The sequence below is a fragment of the Mustela putorius genome, unplaced genomic scaffold, assembly GCF_011764305.1.
Source record: "Mustela putorius furo isolate JIRA1106 unplaced genomic scaffold, ASM1176430v1.1 tig00000242_pilon_pilon_pilon, whole genome shotgun sequence".
NCBI classification, from domain to species: Eukaryota; Metazoa; Chordata; class Mammalia; order Carnivora; family Mustelidae; genus Mustela; species Mustela putorius.
The window spans coordinates 529,540-538,428 of NW_025421325.1; the positions used below are offsets into that span (position 1 = coordinate 529,540).

Consider the following 8,889-nt stretch of genomic DNA (forward strand, 5'->3'; position numbering starts at 1 on the left):
TAGTACCATATATCAACCGCTTTGTGTCACTTGCTATGTAGTAAGTGGCTATAGAATATTCTCAAAAGTTTTTACTTTGGTAATGGGTAAAAGTAAAGAATATTTTGGTATGTATCCATTTTTCTATTTTTAATGTAACATGTCCTGGGAGCATGTGTTACTGTATTAGTTTCCATACTATTTTTTCTTCCATTGAGGTGTTAATAAAATTTTTGTGTTTCATAACTCAAATAGTTATGCTTAACTAAGTACAACTTGTATAAACTGAGCCATAAGTATCATGGAAAGTTCAAATAAAAATACATCAAGTAAACCAAAACAAAAATATTTCTAATTCTTTAGTATTTGGTAAGATATTTTAATAATATTAGCTTTGAAAAATAAAAAACTTCCAAATTTGTAATGTGATAAAAAACAAAAACAACAGGGGTGCTGGGGTGGCTCAGTGGGTTAAAGCCTCTGTCCTCCGCTCAGGTCAGGATCTCAGGGTCTTGGAATAGAGACCCGCATCGGGCTCTCTGCTCAGCGGGGAACCTGCTTCCCCCCTCTCTCTGCCTGCCTCTCTGCCTACTTGTGATCTCTCTTTCTGTCAAATAAATAAATAAATAAAATATTTAGAAAAAAACAACACCAAACAGGGTGCCTTTTATTAAAATAGCCCTCCCTGTAATGAGATTGTAGATGATTGTTGTCCATGTTGTTTTCAGAGTGTCTGAGCCTCTTTTTAAAAAGTATTAATTTAGGAGGGGCACTAGGGTGGCTCAGACTTGATTTCAGCTCAGGTCATGATCTCAGGGTTGTGAGATCAAGCTCTGCACTGGGCCTGAAGCCTACTTAAGCCCTCTCTCCTAACTCCATAGTTGCCTTCCTACTCTCTAAAGAAAAAAAATATATACATATTACTTAGGTTTACCATTTAATTTTAAAAGTGCACTTTTAAACCTTAGTGGCTCAGTCAGTTAAGCATCCAACTCTTGATTTCAGCTCAGGTCATGATCTCAGGATTATGAATAGACCCTGCATCAGGCTCCCCTCTTGGTGGGTAATCTGCTTGAGATTCTTGAGATTCTCTCTCCTTACCTCTTCCTCTGCCCCATCCCTCTGATGCAGGCACTTTCTCTCTCTCTCTCTAAAAATAAACACGTCTTTAAAAACTTAAAAAAGTGTGAGCCACAGGGTGGCTTAATCGGTTAAGCATTTGCTTTCAGCTTAGGTCATGATCACAGCATCCTAGGATCGAGTCCCACATTGGGCTGATTTATCAGCAGGGAGCCTGCTTCTCCCTCTGCCTCCTCTGGCTGCCATTCCCCCTGCCCTGCTTGTGCGCTTGCTCACTCTCTGACAAGCAAATAAGTAAATGAATTCTTTTAAGAATAAACAAATATGGGGCGCCTGGGTGTCTCAGTGGGTTAAGCCTCTGCCTTCAGCTCAGGTCGTGATCTCGGGGTCCTGGGATGGAGTTCCGAGTCGGACTCTCTGCTCAGCAAGGGGCCTGCTTCCTTCTCTCTCTCTCTCTTTGCCTGCCTCTCTGCCTGCTTATGATCTCTCGATCTCTCTCTCTCTCTCTCTCTGTCAAATAAATAAATAAATAAATAATCTTAAAAAAAAAAAAAAGTGCACTTGCTAAAAAGGGAAAGTGGTCTCCCTATAACTCTATTGGATTAAGCATTATTTTGCCATTATTTAAAAGATTTTATTTATTTGACAGAGAAGGAGCACCAGCAGGGGAAGACCTGAGCCAAAGACAGACACCTAATCAACTGAACCACCAAGGCACCCACCCATTTTTAGATGAAGAAACTGAAGCTTAAAAAATGGAAGTAAACTAAAATCACACAGCTAGCAAACTGATAACAGCTGGAATGCAAATCCAAGTGACTTCCAAAATGTGTTCTTAAGTATTAGGATATAAAAGGAGTTTTAAATTATCAAAGCCACATATTTTATAATAACATGGAATAAAAAGTCGTTTCCTGACCTGCCACTGAAAACTGGAGCAAATTTTCTAGTGTGTAGATTTTTGCCCCCTCTTGGAGACAGATCGCTGTGGTGGTCACTACTTCAGCTTACCTAGCCAGAGTCCTGTGTGTCCATCGATGTGATTCATACTTAATTCAACAAAGTTTGGATTAATTCCTTCTCAACTGTCCTTCTGCGCTTTCAAGGAAATTTGGAAATCATTCTGTTGGCTTTAACTATTTATTTTTTAATTAAAAGATTTTTTTACTTATTTGACAGATGGAAATCACAAGTAGGCAGAGAGGCAGGCAGAGAGAGAGGGAAGGAGGCAGGCTCCCCGCTGAGCAGAGAGCCCGATTCGGGGCTCGATCCCAGGACCCTGGGATCATGACCTGAGCCAAAGACAGGGGCTTAACTCACTGAGCCACCCAGGCACCCCAGGCCCATATATTTTAGTTTAGTTTAGTTTTTTTGTTTGTTTCTGTTTTTGTTTTTTAACTTTACAAATGATACAGCTCTCTCAACTCCATCTTCAAGGTGGTGGCTGCAGTGGCTGTGGTTCAGTCATGAACATGCAACTCTCTGTCCGTGCCCAAAAGTGACACACCCTGGAGGTGACTGGACAAGAGATGGTCGCCCAGATTAAGGTTCATGTAGCCTTGCTGGAGGATATCACTGCAGAAGATCAGGTTGAGCTCCTGGCAGGCCTACCCCTAGAGGCTGAGGCTACCCTCGATCAGTGTGAAGTGGCGGCTCTGACCACCTGAAGAAGCCCACTGCATGCCTGGAGACGAAGTCCATGGTTCTCTGGCCTGCATTGGGAAAGGAAGAAGGAAGACTCCCAAGGTGACCAAGCAGGAGAGAAAGAAGACAGGCAGAGCTAAGCGGCAGATCCAGGACGACTGGCACTCTGTTAATGTTGTGCCCGCCTTTGGCAAGACAAAAGGCCCCAATGCCAACTCTTAAATCCATTGTAATCCAGATTTTCCCCCCAATAAAGCCACTTAGTTCAGTCAAAGAAAGAAAAAAAAGAAGAAGAAGAAGAAGAGGAAAGAAAAAAGAAAGAGCTTTACAAATGAAAGAAAACAAAATGGACCACTTATATCTGCTGCTTCTAAATCTCATTTCTGCTCTCAGGGAAACCAAAATAGGCATTTTCAGATGAATTTATATAGTGTGTGCATGTATTTAAGATTTTATTCATTCATTTGAGAGCAAGAAGGAGAACAAGTGTAGGGGGCAGAGGGAGAAGCAGACTTCCTGCTGAACAGAAAGCCTAACATAGGACTCAATCCCCAGCCTGGAGATCATGATGAGAGCCGAAGGCAAATACTTACCCGACTGAACCACCCCAGATGCCGTGTGTGTGTGTGTGTGTGTGTGTGTGTATGTTTTAACACTACATTTGCCATGTCAGATATTAGTGCTTTAGCTCATAAAAATCTCACTTAGTCAGGGCACCTGGGTGGCTCAGTGGGTTAAGCTTCTGCCTTCAGCTCAGGTCATGATCTCAGGGCCCTGGGACTGAGCCCCACATCAGGCTTTCTGCGAGAGCCTGCTTCCCCCTCTCTTTCTGCCCGCTTCTCTGCCTAGTTGTGATCTCTATCTGTCAAATAAATAAATAAAATCTTTAAAAAAAAAATCTTATTTAGTTTCCAAGAAGTCAAATTGTACTGTCATGAGTATGCTATAAAGACACAAACATTTGTGTCTTTCCACAATGTCAGCTTTATTCAGTCATAAAGCAAGGTTAACAAAATTGTAAAGCAGGTTGAGGATTCCAAACTCCATGACATTTCACCATGCACTAATTTGTCTACTAACACGGCATACAAAGCCCAACACAAGTCACACAACAAACAAGACAGAGGGTAGGAAGTTAACGAACCAAACGGGAAGTCAGTCTGTGGGTGTGCGGTTGAGGTAAGTCTTGGATCTGGTCCAGGTCAGCTTTTGGCACTTACTGCTTATTATGTTCAAGCAGTGAAGGATCTCGGTTCTGTTCAGAGATCAGTCAGGCAGAGCCTTTGGTGGCAGCTGCCTTTTTTTAAGTGGCCAGACATAGAGGGGTCAATGTCTGAAGAGTCTGACAGTTTGCTGCCAAAATATTCCCCTTTTAAAGGAATTTAATTAATCTTGGGCCCCTGCAAACCTCCTTTGCTTCTGCTTATCAGTTCTGGGGTGTCATCAACTGCTGCTGGTCTCAGTGCTATCTGGCAGCTACAACACCCCTGACTGTTTGTGTCATTGCTTGACATGAGTGAAACATCCTATTCTCTACATATTGTTACCGCCCGACCCCCATTTTCTGTGTGCTAGATGAGAAACAGGTACAAAAAGATAAACTGCCAAAGGTTACACAAAGCAGTGCTTGGTTTTACATTCCTGCGAGCCTGGTTCCAAAGCCAAACCTTAACCATCACTTTTTCCTCTCTACATGCAGAAGCAAACAAATACACGTATGTGTACCCATACATATACACATACATATATATGTTTCATACTACATAGTAAAACTTTGTCACGGGCCCTTACAGGCCTTTACTTACACGCATGAGGGCAGGCAGAGGAAGAGCAAGTTGCTAAAACAAGATGGAGCAGCCAGAGACCAAGAATACAAAGCATCCAGAGAATAACAAGCATGAAAAATCATCTTTGGCTGAGAAACCAGATCACTGATCAACTAGGAAGAGTTTCAGTCCTTACACAGGAAGATTAAGGGTGAAGGCCAGATTGCTTCTGAACTAGTCTTGTGGGATGTTAAATAATTGTTTTTTAAAATTTATTTATTTTATTTGACAGAGAGAGAGAGAGTGCACAAACTGGGGGAGCAGCAGGCAGAGGGAGAAGCAAGCTCCCTGCTCAAAAGGGAGACCGATGCAGGGCTTGATATCTGGATTCTGGGATCATGACCTAAATGGAAAGCAGATGCTTAACCGACTGAGCCACCCAGCCACCCCTTAAATAATTCTTTTTTTTTTTTTTTTATTTGACAGACAGAGATCACAAGTAGGCAGAGAGGCAGGCAGAGAGAGAGAGAGGAGGAAGCAGGCTCCCTGCTGAGCAGAGAGCCCGATGCGGGGCTCGATCCCAGGACCCTGGGATCATGACCTGAACCGAAGGCAGAGGCTTTAACCCACTGAGCTACCCAGGCACCCCCCCCTTAAATAATTCTTAAAAGCAATGCGTTGAGAAGAATCCAATGCCTAACAATCAACTCCTTAATTAGCATATAGCAGGTAGGCTGGCCCTGTCTGGTTGGATTATGATGTACCCTACAAAGCATGGCCAGCCTTTTAGGATTCGGTGTCATACCAATATCATAAATAATTTTTTACATCATGAACTGGTGATAGGAAATAACTCAAATTTTCTATCTCACTGTATTTAAATTAAAACCATGTGCTCATCCCACAATAAAAGAACAAAGGAAAAGAGGGTAAGCTCTCGCCACCAGCAATTCAAAAGGCTTAGGAAGCACCGCTAACAATATTTGGTGAGGAATCTCTAATTCACACCTGTATTTTTTTTTTTAAGATTTTATTTATTTGACGGAGCGAGAGAGAGACAGTGAGAGAGGGAACACAAGCAGTGGGAGTGGGAGAGGGAGAGGCTGGTTCCCCACTGAGCAGGGAGCCTGATGCCAGGCTCAATCCCAGGACCCTGGGATCATAACGTGAGCCAAAGGCAGACGCTTCATGACCGAGCCTTCACACCCGTATTTTACTTCCCACCACTCACCACTTCCCAAAATTCTTAAGTCACTGAATTGTAGCCAATTCTCCTTTCAAAATTCAAATTTTATTGTATCATGGTAAGGGTTTAAAATGCCTCACTGGAGAGGGCGCCTTGGTGGTTCCCTCAGTAAAGTGTAAAACTCCTAATTTCAGGTTTCATATTGTGTGTAGGGATTACTTTTAGAAAGAAAGAAAGAAAGAAAGAAAGAAAGAAAGAAAGAAAAGAAAGAAAAAGCTTCACTGGCTTTTCTTTACACTATGAAACCGTCGTGACTTTATAAAGATGAAAATTCTCCATTTTGCCTGAAAAGTATTGCAGCAGCTATTGTGGCCTAGCTCTTCGGCTTCCCAAAAGCCATTTTCCATCTTTTCTACTTCATACCCCTCCCTACTTCCCCCCTGAGGTGCCAGCCAAGGGTACAGAATCTTTCATTCACCAAGTTCTTTACAGTTACCAGCCTCCTCACTGGCTCTTCCTTCAGCATTAAAGACTTACAAGAAGTAACTCAAATCCACGCCTTGAATTTCACCTTAAATATCACTTCCTCAGAAGGGACTTTGGGAGAGTCAGAGTTGAGGTGGGGCATAGTTCTACAGGGTGGGACGGACCCACCCACTAACCCACAGAGATGCAAATTGATCCATTCAGGCGACTGCTTCTCTTTCACTTCAAAGCTTACTCTGTCCTCACCTGCCATCCCAAAGTGACCAAGTCTGCCTAGAACTCTGCCTTCCCTTCGTGTCTGAGACGAGGAAGGCGTTCTTTTAAAACCAACCTGAAATCTTACTGTGATCCTCAAATTGCTCACAGGAGTAAAAATTGTAAGACTATACAAAAGGTTGCCACTGGGAAAAATCAGTTGATGACAACAGCTGCTTGAGGACTGAAGGAAACGCCCTCAGTAACGCTTGAAAGCTCTTCCCAGTCTCCTTGGCCACTCAGGGACACTGAGCCTGAGCCGGCGATTCCCTACCCACTTCCGGAGGGATAGCCAATCGCCGCAACGGTCGCGGGTGCGCTTCTGGCGAGAACCCGCCCATGCACGCAGATGAGGGCTCTCTGTTGAAGGCTGAAGCGGGCTCTGGAGCGCAGCGTTTCTGGTCTGAGAGGTGCTGAGTGCGTCATCGGTTCCAGGTAAGCCGAGTGGGGTGTCGTGAGGTTCAGCTGAGCAAGGGCCTCCTCAGCATCTGCTGGGCGCTAGACCTCGGGGTCATAGCTTGTCTAAGACTGGGTCTCCTCAGTGTGGCGAGGGTCTTGTGAAAACGTCAGCTCCTGATTCTCAGACGTGTGGAATCAGGATGGGAGTGGTAGCCCTGTTTCAGTGAAATTTTCAAGATGATGTTGGTTGGAACGAGAATTGTGAAAACGCTGGATTATTGCCAAAGAATATCGTCTTTGGTGGAAGAGAGGAGGGAGGCGAGATGGGGAGTTAAGAGGATGGAGTGGGGGGCGCCTGGGTGGCTCAGTGGGTTAAGCCGCTGCCTTCGGCTCAGGTCATGATCTCAGGGTCCTGGGATCGAGTCCCGCATCGGGCTCTCTGCTCAGTAGGGAGCCTGCTTCCCTCTCTCTCTCTCTCTCTCTCTACCTGCCTCTCCATCTACTTGTGATTCCTCTCTGTCAAATAAATAAATAAAACCTTTAAAAAAAAAAAAAGAGGATGGAGTGGTAGCCACCGTTTAAAAACCCACTACTCCACAGTGCGTACACCTCCTGGCCAATTGAAATATCCTTTCACTCTCACAAAGATCTTACACAGAGATCTTACCATTGGGAATGAACCATTTCACTCTTGAGATGAGCTGGTTTAGGCTCAGGCATGTTAAGAGTCCTTCAAGGTGATGGTGGTTGAAACTGAGAGCTAGAAATCTACCACAGGTTCTCTTTATTTATTAAATACTTTTTGAGCACCCATTGTATTGCCCAAGAATAAAAATAAAGCTGGAGACACTTTCCCACCAAGAAGCTCACAGTCTGGCAGAAAGAGTTGGACATACCTGCTAAGGAATTTCAAAAATTATTGTAGAATCAAATCAGAATTACGATGTATGGATTGGGTGGGGAGCTAAGCAAACAGGCTAGGACCAGATCTTGATGGGTCTTAAAGCTTTATTTTTCTTAAAGCAGCAGTTCACAAACTGTGGTCCCTTGAGCAGCAACATCATCTGGGAACTTAGAAAAATAAAACCCACCAACTGAATCAGAAACCAGGAATTTGGCCCAGTAGTCTTTTACAAAGGTGTTTGGGTAATCTTGATGCTATCTAAGCTTTGAGAGCTACTTTCTTAGAGTAATAAAGAACTAGTGGAATGTTTTAAGTGGAAGATAAAAGGATTATATTTATATTTGGAAAGATCAGTATAGTTACAGAGTTAGGGAATTGATTGGAAACACCATTCTGTTTTGGAGGAGAAAGGAGACTCATACTATAGGGGGAAGAGAGAAAAGGAGAGTTAACTGGGGTGGTAGCAGTCTGCTCCCACAAAGCTGGTTCTTTTGGCTTTCTAGTCTATTAATGGCTTTACTCTGGAAAGTAGGGAAAACTGACCAGTGTGTGCACTTGGAAAAAGTGGGGCACAGTGATTCCTGGAGTGAGTATCTATTTTATGTTCTTGAACCCTACTGAGTCCTCTTTTTTTGCACATACTTTTTTAAAAAGTTACATATTTTTTCTTGATTTTTATTTTCCCATTATCCTTTGCAATTCAGTATGCTGTTTATTGGGCAAGATTCTTAAAACTTCTTCAGCCCATTTTCTAATCTCTGACCATTCTATGCAGAGAATGGTCTGAACCCAATGGATTCCACATCTTAGTTTACTCAGAAGTACCTGTTTTGGGGGCTCAGGAGCCTGCAGTTCTTCATCTCGGGGTTGTGAATTTGAGCCCCACGTGTGATGTAGAGATTACTTAAATAAAAAACTTTTTTTAAAAAAAGTACCCATTTTGAAAGTTGTTTTTTTTTTTTTTTGTTTTTCAAGATTTTATTTATTTATTTATCAGAGAGCAAGAGAGAGTGCACACTCAGGGGGGAGAAGTAGGCTCCCTGCAGGGAGCCTGATGTGGGGCTCCATCCAAGGACCCTGGGATCATGACCTGAGCCAAAGGCAGATAGATGATTAACCAACTGAGCTGAGCCACTCAGGTGCCCTCCATTTTGAAAGTATTAGGCAAGAATGAGAAGTCACTGAAGCCT

The 8,889-nt window shown here is 43.3% G+C and overlaps 1 pseudogene; it reads left to right on the forward strand.

Moving 5' to 3' along the window:
• Positions 1-2,531: 2,531 nt before the first annotated feature.
• Positions 2,532-2,925, forward strand: LOC101685782 (annotated as a pseudogene).
• The last annotated feature ends 5,964 nt before the right edge of the window (positions 2,926-8,889 follow it).